This window comes from Girardinichthys multiradiatus, chromosome 20, assembly GCF_021462225.1.
Source record: "Girardinichthys multiradiatus isolate DD_20200921_A chromosome 20, DD_fGirMul_XY1, whole genome shotgun sequence".
Classification (NCBI taxonomy): Eukaryota; Metazoa; Chordata; class Actinopteri; order Cyprinodontiformes; family Goodeidae; genus Girardinichthys; species Girardinichthys multiradiatus.
Window position 1 is genome coordinate 14,292,008 of NC_061812.1, and position 14,135 is coordinate 14,306,142.

The window sequence follows — 14,135 nt, forward strand, 5'->3', positions numbered from 1 at the left end:
GCAATGCAAACATATGTTATTTAAGCTGTAAATGCCTTTAATACAACAGAGAAATACATTTGTTACCTAAATATACCTAAAACAAATTGCAACAATAACGCAAAACAGTAAAATAATTACTTGTAAATCTAGCAATGATGCAGATGTTCGTGTAATAGAACAGAAATGAGAGCCTAATCACACATGTTAGCTCTATTACTTATTTTGTTATTGAATATAATGATGATTTAGATTGCTTCAAACCTCTGGAAAAAAAGGCATATTTCAGGCACAATGGACTAATATATGTAAGAGCTTTAATGATTCATCAAATGACTTTTTTGATAAGCTATTTGGTAAAGTTCAGAAAGATGGGGAATCTTTGTCATTTAGACCATATAATTTCCACCCCCTGATAATAGTCTAGACAGTCGGAATGATTGAGAAGGACTTATGATGAGGTTGGTATGTGAATTCATGGATGCTGGTTTTGATGAAAACTGGATGTGAAAGGGATGGAGGAGGGTTGCATTGATCTGTGGAAAAAAAACAAAAAGCCACATTAAGGAAAACAGAGGAGAAGAGAAAATGTTCAATTATATGGAAAGAAGGTTCCAAAGTTTATGTTGCATTGAAAAAGTATTAATAGCCCTGTAACTTGTTCATATTTTGTCAAATTACAGACTCAGACTTAATGTATTTTATTGTGACTGTATTTGATAGAACAATAAAAAGTAGCACATAACTGTGAAGTGGAAGGAAAAAGATATGTGGTTATCATTTTATTTTTACAAATGCATTTGCTGCCATCTTGGTCTATACTTGCTACTGCCTCTCTCTGCAACTACACCTGCAAGCCCTCTGGAATTTGTTTCTATCAGCATTGCTAAAGACTGAAGTTTTTGGCCATACTTCTTACAAAATTAGTTCAAGGTCAGTGAGATTAAATGGAGAGCATCTGTGACATCTTATTTTCAACTCTTGTCACAGATTCGCAATTGAATTTAGATCCTAACTTTGACCAGCATATTCTAACACATGGACATGCTGTGATCTAAACCAATAGTTCTCAGTCCTGGCACTCAGGACCTACTGTTCTACACATTCTAAATGTGTCTCTGATCAAGTCACCTGATTGAAATGATTACCTCCAAAGCATTCCATCAAGTGTTCCATAAGCCTGTTAATTACCATCCCATTTGAGTTACTCATGTGGCAGCAGAGAATGTAGCATTGTAACTCTAGCAGTATCTTTAGGGTAGTTTCCTTTCAGAAGGCGTTTTTGCAGTCCTTAACAGGATTTCCTAAAGGATTAAAATACAAATAGTCTTTATGTTACCACACTAGAACAATTCCTGTTTGTATTTAGCTCCATCCATGTTTCCATCCATTCTGAGCACCTTTATTGTCCTTGTCGAAGCAAAGCATCACCATATGTATGATGATTCCACCATGTTGGACTGTGACTATTGACATATTTCCAGTTTACGTGCAGTGTTTATTTTCCCAGCACATGACATTTTGCATTTAAGCCAACATTCAACTTTGTCTCACAGAGCATCTTCTTCCACATGTTTGCTGTGTCCCCTACTTGACTTAATGACAAACCTTAGATAGAACTTATGTTGGCGTTCTTTCAACAATGGTTTTCCTTTTGCTATTCTTCAATAAAGGCTAGATTTGTTGAGTGTGCACATAATAGTTGTCCTGTCAACATGTAGCCCCAACTGAACTGTGGACCTGGACTGCTTCTCCAGAGTTACATTGGGCCTGCTGTTTACTCCTGTGATTAATGCTCTTTAATGCTCAGTCTGTCAGTTTAGGTGGATGGACATGTCTTTGTAGATTTTCAGTTGTACAATACTCTTTCCACTGTCGGAAGATAGATTGAACAGTGCTCTCTGAAATTTTTAAAGTTGTTTTATGAACAAATGCTGATTTAAACCTCTTCTTCATCCCTGACCTGTCTGATTCATTCCTTGGTCTTCACGATGCTGTTGGTTCCCAAATGTTCTCTAACAAATGTTTGATGCCTTAATAGACAGCTCTGTTTAAACAGTGTTCTATCTATCAATAAAATTCCAATACAGTTTATAGAAATGTGAGGATGCAATGGGGCAAGATTTGAAAGGTTTTAAATGGATGTGAATATTTTCGCAAGGCAGTGTACAGAGGACCTTTCATAGTAATATCACACTTATTAAAATATTATGTTTTTTTCTGTTCAGCACCAAAAATTTGTCTCACAGAATCTCAAACACCACTGTGCCTCTATGTGCCACCAATGACTAAGATAATCTAATTCAGTGAGTTCAGATTTGCATGGCTTATCACTGCTGTTCTGTTCTCAATGTAGTTGTGTTCTATAACCCTATGAAATGTTGTTTAGTTTGATATGAAACATGATGTGTCCTTAAATGTTTACATTAAAATTCTATACTCTGCCTCAACTCAGTCCTTCTGCAATTACAAATGGCATAAAATATCCACTTCTATGGCAAATATGTTAATTTTTATGCAGTGAACATTAAGGAAATCTTGATTATAATAAGCCATCAAATGAATATTGAAATATGCATGAAATCTTACCTTCATCAAGATCTGTAGTGTATTTCGCATGACAGTATGATGTATTTCCTTATGCTACAGGAAAATTACATAAACCTTGGTGACCATATTAGATCTTCATCTCCATTTACTTGTGCCTGAACCCATGCAGAAACATAGACAAAGGGCTTAAAGCTTACATGGGGCCACCATGTAAGCTTTAAGCCCTTTGTTAAAATATGGTTTACCAGTAGAGACTCTTGAATATGATATTCAAATCTACTACATAGAGGAAGATTCACTTTGTGAGATTATTAAAATGTTTCATGGTTGGTTGAATTGGTTCACTGCGCATGTAAGCCACATGAAATTAGCCCAATTTAAATGTGGTTTCAAGGGAACACAAGCTCAAATGATGATGGGCATATTTCTGGGGAATTAACTAATATGAAAGACAACAAATAACAGCAGTAAAAATGCAAAATGACTCCTCCTTTGGACTCCAAAGTAAAATTATTGGTTCTTTAAGTAAATCAATATTGCTAAGAGACAAGTAAATATATATATACCAGATTTACTACTATCAAGAACAAATAAAAAGGTTAGAAAAGTAAGTTATTCAAATATGACATAAGGGCCTATTGATAAAATGAGTCACATGTGTAATGATCAAAGTAGGTCAGCTTCATTCACAAAAATATAAACAGAAGCACAAATGTTGATATTCAGCAAATAGTGTCAGTATCACCAAAGGGACTTGGATAGGACCCTGACAATTGTCATTTTTAGAGAAGATGTGTACAAAATTGTAATACAAATCCTAAACAATGTATAAAATGCAGAATAAATTACTGCTGGGAAAGGTCTCTGCTTTTAATTATTAAAACAAAATCAATAAAAACTACTAAAACTTTAAGTTTTATTGCTTGGTGCTGTTTCAATGAAATAAAACAACATATTGTAACATTTACTATTATACCAATCCTCCCATGTCATAACAGAAGCTGAATCGCCTTTGAATGAGGCCATTTGTAAGATCATTGGTAAAGAATGGCAGTTTTATAAAAGCAGAAATCCCAGAACTTTTGGCATGTCAATATTACAATGCATTCTCTTTGTCCTTCAGCTTTTAGAGAATTGCATTATTATGGTTCAATTTAGATACATGAATCCTTGTAGACAATAGAAACACTTGGCAACTGTCTTCTGAATCCTACCTTTCAAAATGTTCTAGGACTCTCTGCAGAAGCAGTCATACATCCACCCACAGCTTTTGAGTTCTGCTCCGTGTGTTTGCCCTTGAAAACAAGCCAAGATGATTCTTGCATTTCTTTGTCTGAAGCTATTCTCTTTTTTTATTCTTATCAGATCTTTACAGAATGGATTTTTATAGAATGTGTAACAAGCAGAATATTAAATGCCACAATCAGCTACACAATGTGCATCTAACAAATTTTTACTTCTTACCTTGAATCATATTAAAACACTCAATGTCTGTTGGAAATATTTCAATAGAATCTCAAACACTATAGAATGTGTCTCAGTGTAGAATTCAAACAGCGTATGGTTTGAAACCTCTGAATTTGTAAATAAATACATTTTCGGGACTTTTACTAAGAGTTTCAGGACTTCTAAAAGTCCTGAATCTTTTTTTATTTATTTATTAAAGTATGTTGCTATGGCAGTACTATATAGGTTCATGTTTTCAAGTTCCTACTGTGACAGCCTGAGTACTTCCCACTGAATATTGTGCGCACACAAACTCACCGCCACGCCCCAATTCCTTTTTTTAAGTAATTTCCTCTGAAATGGAAGGCTGGCCGAGTGTTTCCAGTGTTTCACCATATTCTGTGACCACTGTATGTTGTGACCATAGGAGGCGCTGTTGCATCTTTACACTGTATCTTGGCCTCAAAGAAGAGAGTGGGGCAACAAAATGCTAAGAAAAATCTGAGCAAGCCCTGTTGTTTTTTGAAAAGATGACTTGCGTAAAAAATTCTCAACTCAACTCTCACACAGGACCAGTGCACATGCACTTTAGTAATATTATTGTTATTATTAAAATGTATTACAGTAGTTGTTTTGTGTTGACACGTTTGCTTTTGTTTACACTGACATAATAGGTAAGATAATCAGAATCAGAATCAGCTTTATTGCCAAGTTCGCACATACAAACAAGGAATTTGACTCCGGTACACTTTGCTCTTTGGTTTTGTTTTTGTATTACAGAATTTACATATTTACAATGTACAATATACACATATATAATAAAAAGGTGCATTTGCAACATCTTTATGCTGTTGTTTTGTACTCTATTGAGAGAAACAGCCTGGGGGAAGAAACTGTCTCTGTGGCGGCTGGTTTTAGTGAACAGTGCTCTGTAACGGCGGCCTGAAGGTAAAGCTCTGAACAGTTTATGTGCAGGGTGTGTGGGGTCTGCAGAGATTTTAGCAGCTCTTTTCCTGACCCTAGACCTGTATAGGTCCTGGATGGAGGGAAGGTCAGCCCTGATTATTCTCTCTGCATTCCTGATTATTCGTTGCAGTCTGGACCTGTCCTGTTTTGTGGATGAGCCAAACCACACTGAGATGGATGAAGACAGGACAGACTGAATGATGGCAGCGTAGAAGATGACCAGCAGCTCTTGTGGAAGGTTGAACTTCTTGAGTTGCCTCAGGAAGTACAGTCTCTGCTGGGCCTTCTTTCGAACAGTGTCTATGTGTGAAGACCATCTCAGGTCCTCTGAGATGGTGGTTCCTAAGAACCTGAAGTGGTCCACGGCCGATACAGTGTTGTTGAGGATGGTGAGGGGGTGTATGGGGGTGGTGTTCTCCGAAAGTCCACCATTTCCACAGTCTTGAGTGGGTTCAGTTCAAGGTAGTTCTGACCGCACCAGTGTACCAGCCGATCCACCTGCTGTCTGTATGCAGACTCATCACCGTCCTGGATCAGTCCAATGACAGTGGTGTCATCTGCAAACTTAAGGAGTTTCACGGACGAGTCCGATGAGGTGCAGTCATTTGTGTACAGGGAGAAGAGGAGTGGGGATAGAACACACCCCTGGGGGGCACCAGTACTTATTGATCTGGATCGGGAGAAGATGCTCCCCAGTCTCACCTGCTGCTGTTGGTCCGTCAGGAAGCTGTTGATCCACTGACAGGTGGAGGCTGGGACGTTGAGCTGGGTGAGCTTCTGGTGGAGGATGTCTGGTATGATGGTGTTGAAGGACGAGCTGAAGTCTACAAACAGTATCCTGGCGTACGTCCCTGGACGGTTGAGGTGTTGCAGGATGTATTTTAGACCTAAGTTAACAGCATCATCTGCCGACCTGTTTGCTCGGTAAGCAAACTGCAGTGGGTCCAGCAGGGGGCCTGTGATGTCTTTCAGGTGCTTCAACACCAGCCGCTCAAAGGATTTCATGACCACAGACATCAGGGCTACAGGCCTGTAGTCATTTTATCCTAGGATGGTGGGTTTCTTGGGAACCGGAATGATGGTGGATTGTTTGAGGCAGGAGGGGACCTCACATTTCTCCAGTGATTTGTTGAAGATCCTTGTGAAGATCGGAGCGAGTTGATTTGCACAGGCTTTCACGGATGATGGGGAGACTTTATCAGGTCCTCCAGCTTTCTTTGTTTTCATGCACTGAAAGAGCCTATTTACATCTTCCTTGGAGATCTTTAGTGCAGGCAGAGGATCTGAAGGTAGGGGGTTGGTAGCTTTGTGGGAAGAACTTGTTCCTGAATGGGATGTGGAGGGGATGGTTTGAGGTGTGAATGGCTTCTTGTCATGTCTGCAGTAGAAGCCATTCAGACGGTTGGCCAGGAGACGACTCTGTTCAGGATGGGTGGGGGGGCTCCTATAGGCAGCTGATATGACAGTTGACATCACAACTTGTAACCATAGCAACTGTAACTTATAGTAAAACATTAAATAATTTAGCCAAGCTGTTTCTGGTGACTCTTTATTTTTTCTTTGCGTTTGTTTGCCCCACTCTCTTCGGCCAAGCTTATGCAACTGGCATAGAATACTCTTCTTTGAGGCCAAGACACAGTGTGAAATGCAACAGCCCCTCTGTTGTGATTATGATTATATTATTTAATATTTAATATTAATATCTTATTAAATAATATTTTGGTCCGTTAAGGGTAGTCCTGTGAATACCAGCCCAATAAGGCAGTGGTATTAGGACAAAATTGAAAGGTATGAGCCAAGCTCTGACATTATTGAACACCAAAACTCTGCACATACATGGAATGAATACAATAATTTATTAACAAAATAAGTCAACTCAAGTCAAGCATATTTCAATCAACAAACTTTTTACTATGCTAAAACAATCCAACTAAATCAAGCAGAATGAAAGAATAAGGAAGACTAATGGGCTATTTACAATATAAACAATTTGATCAAAGATGGTTGAAAACCATGACCAAAAGAGTGATGCAACATTACCATGCAATGTTATTTATGTTTGAGAAACAAGGATTATCTTGAAAAATCCAGAAGGGAAGTTAAGTTAGTCTTGGAAGTAACTTAGGCAATAATTGCCATACGTTTAGACAGCCATTCACAATACAAAATCAGATAAAATACACTGCTCAAAAAAATAAAGGGAACACTCAAATAACATATCCTAGATCTGAATGAATGAAATAATCTCATTGAATACTATGTTCTGTACAAAGTTGAATGTGCTGACAACAAAATCAGACAAAAATCATCAACGGAAATCAAATTTATTAACCAATAGAGGCCTGGATTTGGAGTCACACACAAATTAAAGTAGAAAAACACACTACAGGCTGATCCAACTTTGATGTAATGTCCTTAAAACAAGTCAAAATGAGGCTGAGTATTGTGTGTGGCCTCCACGTGCCTGTATAACCTCCCTACAATGCCTGGGCATGCTCCTGATGAGATGGCGGCTGGTCTCCTGAGGGATCTCCTCCCAGACCTGGACTAAAGCATCCGGCAACTCCTGAACAGTCTGTGGTGCAACGTGACGTTGGTGAATGGAGCAAAACATGATGTCCCAGATGTGCTCAATCAGATTCAGGTCAGGGGAATGGGCAGGCCAGTCCATAGCTTCAATGTCTTCATCTTGCAGGAACTGCTCACACACTCCAGCCACATGAGGTCTAGCATTGTCCTGCATTAGGAAGAACCCAGGGCCAACCTCACCAGCATATGGTCTCACAAGGGGTCTGAGGATCTCATCTCGGTACCTAATGGCAGTCAGGCTACTTCTGGCGAACAGATGGAGGGCCATGGGGCCCTCCAAAGAAATGCCACCCCACACCATTACTGACCCACTGCCAAACCGGTCATGCCGAAGGATGTTGCAGGCAGCGGATCGCTCTCCACGGGGTCTCCAGACTCTGTCACATGTGCTCAGTGTGAACCTGCTTTCATCTGTGAAGAGCACAGGGCGCCAGTGGCGAATTTCCCAATCATGGTGTTCTCTGGCAAATGCCAAGCATTCTGCATGGTGTTGGGCTGTGAGCACAACCCCCATTTGTGGACATCCGGCCCTCATACCATCCTCATGGAGTCGGTTTCCTACTGTTTGTGCAGACACATGCACGTTTGTGGCCTGCTGGAGGTCATTTTGCAGGGCTCTGGCAGTGCTCCTCCGGTTCCTCTTTGCACAAAGGCAGAGGTAGCAGTCCTGCTGCTGGGTTGTTGCCCTCCTACGGCCTCCTCCACGTCTCCTGGTAGCGCCTTCAGGCTATGGACACTACGCTGACAGACACGGCAAACCTTCTTCCCACAGCTCGCATTGATGTGTCATCCTGGATGAGCTGCACTACCTGAGCCACTTGTGTGGGTTGTAGAGTCCGTCTCATGCTACCACGAGTGTGAAAGCACCACCAACATTCAAAAGTGACCAAAACATCAGCCAGAAAGCATAGGTACTGATAAGTGGTCTGTGGTCCCCACCTGCAGAACCACTCCTTTATTGAGTGTGTCTTGCTAATCGCCAACGATTTCCCCCTGTTGTCTATTCCATTTGCACAGCATGTGAAATTGATTGTCAATCAGTATTGCTTCCTAAGTGGACAGTTTGATTTCACAGAAGTTTCAATTACTTGGAGTTATAATGTGTTGTTTAAGTGTTCCCTTTATTTTTTTGAGCTGTGTATTATTTTAATAAAATAATATTTTAAAGAATGATTTGCTGAATAAAACCATCCTTCTGGATGACCAATTCTCAACGGTGTTTAATTAGCTGTCTTTATTTATTCAAAATAATATTCAAAGAAATATTATTTTGAATAAGAACCAAATCTTTGAGAAATGGGCTTAATTGTGTTACTTAGTTATCAAATTTAGTAAAATAATGTTTAAGGAAATATTATTTTACTAGATTGAAAACTAACAACCCTTTTGGGTAAATGTTCTTTAGCAGGTAAGCACGTGTTCTTAGTTGTTAGCGGTTGAAGCTAACAAAAGAAGCTTATAGCTTATCATCCGAATCAAACACATACCTTCAAAATACCATTAAAAAAGGGTTAAATGCATAAGTGTGGATGGCGCATTATGGCCAATCTTCTGTGTTTAAAATCACCCTTTAAATAAAGTTTGTCTTAACAAAAAACACAAACACAGAACACGTAAACTGAGCACATGTGCTGAACAGATAATCTGCTAGCACTAAAATGGCTGAGTTTCAACACAAACAAAACCAAACTTCATAAAACAAAAAATGTTTAGATGATTTCATTCTAAACTACTTCTCTCTGCCCAAAACACAACCTCTTACATGAACCGTGCTGAGGAAAAGTTGTTCAGGCAACGAAGTTGAAGAAAGCATCCACAGTGAGCAAAGGGTTAACATGCTAACCTCCGTAGCTGTGGGGGGGCTCGCTCTGCCAGGCCGGCCAAACTGCACGTTACTGCTGTAACCACGGTGATGCGGTCCCGTTGTCCTTCATTCAGACTGGGAAAACTGCTTTGCCTTTTAGAGACAGGGTCTCTGCTGGGAACTCTCTGGAACACAGTTTGCTTCTGTAGACCTCAGAGAGAAAGTCAAGCCATGCTTGTACCTTAATTCCCCCCCGTTCGTGAATGAATACCGGATATGCAAACAGCAATTCATTTCTACTTAACTTAGTGCATATGATCACATGATCGTATGACACTGTCGGATCCAGTTTAAAGAGTTATGTCTGTTTGCCCGCAAAGAGACATTAGCGCGCTGTGCCCCTCCATCCAGTTCCGCTAGGGACCTGCGTGGAAGAGGTCAGTTTGTTGGAAAAGCGGGGTTTTTATTCGGACAGTGACGTCCGGGAAGTCCGCTGTTACCCCGTTTCTGGCTGTGCTGGGAGTAGGTTAATGCGGTATATTTTGAAAGTTCCAGAAACGTTCTTACTGGCCCATCATGTTGTCCCCATGGCTGTGGCCCCAACAGCCTCCTATAGTCACAACATATGGTGGTCACAGAATATGGTGTCAGTTTTGAAAGGACACGCACTATTGGAAAAAGGACAGACCTTCTGACTATGGTTTTCTGATATTGAAATGTGTTTTCTGAAATGTTAATTTGTTTTCTGAGGAGATGCACTTCTGTGGATTGGTGGGAAAAGACGAAGAGGAGTTTTCTTTTGTTGGATGAATCTACTGGATTGGACTGGTGAGTGAAGAAAAGTGGATTGGATTTATTTATTTATTTTCCCCTCTCTTTTGTTTTGGCCTAAACTGAGCAGTGAAGTATCTAAGTTAAGGAATTAAAGACTCATAAATGACTAAAACACATTTAATGTGTTTTAGTCATATAAACACATATAAACTCTTTAATTAGAAAAATAAATAACTTTATTGAACAAAACCAACATCAGGAACACAAAACAGCCACCAATGCTGAATCACTCTTGGAAATGGAGAAAGTATCTGTAAATCAGACTCTCCTGCCTGAATTTTATCCTACAAGTTATTCACTGTTTGATATGGAGCTGATCGAACTGCCAGAGCTTGGCGCTCCTTTAAACCCCAGCAACTTTGCCCCTGGAAACAGAAAAATGGATGAAAAAACACAGGCAGTGAATCCCTCCAGCTCACCAAATACTGCTGATCAGGATACTCTGGAACGGATAAATAAAAATGTGAAGGACCAACGCCCCTACCAGGAGGAGCTAAAAGCATGCATTGAACAGTTGTCAAAAAAAATACTTTCTCAGATGGAACAAATGGAAACAAATTTGAAAGAATCACTTCTGGAGCAGCAAAAACAACTGTCATACGTGGATAAACGAGTGGAGTATTTAAGAACACAGTCTAATACTTCACCCGGACGGAGGTTAAAGGACCAGTATGCTGAAGTTATTAAAAAACTCATACCTGGTGTCATCCAACCAGGGAAGGAGGATCTTTCTCTCTATCTTGACACTTTACTCTCCATGACTGAAGAAATTTCGGAAGACAAGGGCAACCAATGGACATGCAGGTGCGCAAACCTATCTGGATGACATACTCGGAGAGAAACCTCTGAGAGCTGCAGGCCATCCCACATTGCAGTCAACAATAAGAGATGGTAAACCTGATGATCTACTTCAGTCATTTGGAGGTTCAATCATGCAAGGTGAAACAAGGAGTAGAATTGTGGGGAAGAGCCCTATCAAACTGCAGCTTCCAACTTTCGGTATAGCTGGTGATCCCTCTGATCCCCCTTAGTACCTAGAGAGATGTAAGGATTTTCTGGCCTTCAATCCATTAACTGATGAGGGGCTTATGGCTACTCTTTGCAATGTACTATACTTCCTGTGACTGGTGGGATTTGGAACATTATAAAATCCAAATCTGGAAGGAATTAAACAAACAATTTCCAGCTGCGTTCCTGTCTGAACATCATGAGGATGAGCTGGCTGAAAGATTGTGTGCCAGAATCCAAAAAGAGGATAAAAGCATCAGAGACTTAGCAAACATGTATCAATCACTATGCAAACGATGAAAACCAACTATAAGTGAAAGGAGATGTTGCTAAACTAATTTTCAAAAACCCCCAACTAGCCAGTCATCTGAGGAGCAGAGTTACCTCTGTAGATGAACTTGTCCACTTGGGACAACTGAGAAAGGGCCGACAGAATCAACTGCAAAATGAACAGAGAAAAATTTTATGCAAAATGCTTCAGAGACCTTCTTCTAGTGACACTTCTACACTGCCAAACACCAAAAATACCCCTAACCACAGCCCAGCTACCTCCAACCAACATTCTCAAGTGTATTGCTGGCGCTGCAAAGGACACCATGCACCAGCTTCATGTCCACAGTGGAGGGCTGATTGAACACATCCTAGCTCAGTGCTAGTCTGCTAGGACTTATCGTAGTTGAGTTTCTCAACACAAACAAAAACAAATGTCATTAAACGATCATTATTTAGATTATTCAACTCTTACGTGAACCGTGCTAAGGAAGAGTAGTCCTGGGCATTGAGGAAAACATCCATGTGTTGGTAAACAAAGGGCTAACTTGCAGCTAACATCCGTAGCTGTGGAAGGAATTCCCAGGTCTTTATAACTCTCGGCTGAAGATGTAATCAAACGCCTCCAGAGGCTTCGGCTGTCTTCAGGGGAGGGGGAGTGTGACAGCCTGAGTACATCCCGTTAAATATTGTGCACACTTGAACTCATCGCCACGCCCCAATTTATTTTTTAAGTAACATCCTCCACATGCAAAGCCGGCCGAGTGTATGCGGAGGGAACACCCCACTGTCAGTTTTAAAAAGTACACCAGTGGAGAAAGGACAGACCTTCTGAGAGCTCATCAAAATCTCAAACAGAACCTCTCCCCTGTGGATCAAGGTGGCAGAGAAGTGCCTTACCAGCATCGGTACTATGAATTTAACCACCTGTTTGTCTCTGTGGTTGCTGCTCCAGACTGAACTTTGTGTGCTGCGAGTTTGTCGTGCTGCTGTGCACAAGTCGTTTGGGTGTCCCTTTGTGGATTGGTGGGAAAAGGCGAAGTTGAATCCTCTTTTGTTGCATGAATCTACTGGATTGGATTGGGGAGTGATAAAACATGGATTGGATTTATTAGTTTTTTCCCCCTTTCTTTTTTTTTGGGACTAAGCTGAGCCATGAACTATTTAAGTTGAAGAACTGATTATCATTGTGTGAACCTTATATATCTTTGTGTGTCAATACATTTGAGGCTTGTGAAAGAAACTGTATGTTTTGGGTTTATTTCATTAATATGGAGGATGCTAAGCACTGTCATATGTTTTCATCCTTTGTGAGGTTTATGTATTTCGAGGAAAGAACACTGTTTTATAATAATCTTGTACAGGTCCTTCTCAAAATATTAGCATATTGTGATAAAGTTTTCCCAGATGTGTGTAGTGAGGTGAGTGAATGTTGTAGCAGCCTTCCCTATCCGCTTGTTGATCTCTGCATCTAGTGAGACATTGTCCATGATGTCTCAGCCCAGGCACAGGAATTAGTGAACAACCTCCAGTTCGTAGTGATCAATAACGATGGCTTTGGGGGGGCAAGGCATCTTTTTGTTTGGTAAACATTCTTATTTTAGTGCTTGTTTTTGGTTAGTCAGATCTATGTCTGTCCAATTTTGTTTCCTATGTGTTGATTTCTGTTTATTTCCTCAGGTTTTCTGAGGTGGCTGTGGCTCAGTAGGAAGAGTAGTTGTCTTGCAATCAGAAGGTTGTGGGTTTGATTCCAGCTTCCTGCTGCCATATGTTGATGTGCCCCTGGGCAAGGCACTTAACCTCAAGTGTGTGAGCATTAGTGAGTGTGATTGGGTGAATGTGGCTCTAGTGTGAAAGTGCTTTGAGCGGTCTGTATGACTGGAAAAGTGCTATATAAGTTCAGTCCATTCTCATGTTTTTTTCTTAGCTGCACTATATTCTCCTAATTAGTCACCCTGGGTTCATAACTTTCTTTACATCCTTGCCAGATTTTTCTGCTGTCCATTGCACGTATTCCTCTCATTTATGCTACCTTTGCACACGTAAATAGATCTGTATGTTTCTAATGTTGTCAAGCATCACTGTCTGTATTATGATGGTATGTTTTTTTTTCAATGTAGCCAAGAGAGGGCAGTTCTGAGTTAGGTCCCCACTCAGAGCAGACATAGTGATGGTTGGGGAAATCTTGATAATGTACATTTGCAGTAAAGATATAAAAAGACACATTGCAGTAGATGGAAATGGTCTGTATGGTTAATTACGTTGCAGCATCCAAATAGAGAATTTTGATCATTTCCATCTTAATTATTTCTTCTTCATTCTTTTTACTGATTGCACAAAGCTATGTTGCACCAAACGTCTCTGATGATTATAGATGGTTTTGCTCTGGTTTTCTGGGAACTCCCCGATAACAGATTAAATACATACAAAATGAACACAAACGACGGACAAAAGACTTTGTCTTAAGGGTTCTGCATATTTAAGGTTGAGCATAAATGAGCCTTTGGTTTTAATTCATTATAATATCATCTGCATCATAACTTCTGTTGTCATCTCTGCGATTGGGTCCAACTCCACAACTATACTATTCCTGATAGATGAGGTAAACACCACTTTTTTCAGAGTTTTAGGCTCAAAGGGGTTTTGTGAAGTTTGAGCTCAAAATAACATGGAAATCTAGCTGAATTTT

The 14,135-nt window shown here is 40.2% G+C and overlaps 1 long non-coding RNA gene across 2 annotated transcripts; it reads right to left on the bottom strand.

Annotated features, from left to right (window-relative positions):
* Positions 1-223: 223 nt before the first annotated feature.
* LOC124856124 lies at positions 224-4,403 on the bottom strand. Of its 2 annotated transcripts, none has more exons than XR_007035257.1 (4): positions 4,294-4,403; positions 3,744-3,824; positions 1,128-1,283; positions 224-515 (listed from the first exon to the last, which is right to left on the bottom strand). It is a non-coding gene; the product is annotated as an uncharacterized LOC124856124 (long non-coding RNA). The 2 variants fall into 2 exon arrangements; XR_007035256.1 differs by lacking the exon at positions 4,294-4,403 and adding an exon at positions 3,994-4,067 and having other exon boundaries at positions 225-515.
* Between the last annotated feature and the right edge of the window lie 9,732 nt (positions 4,404-14,135).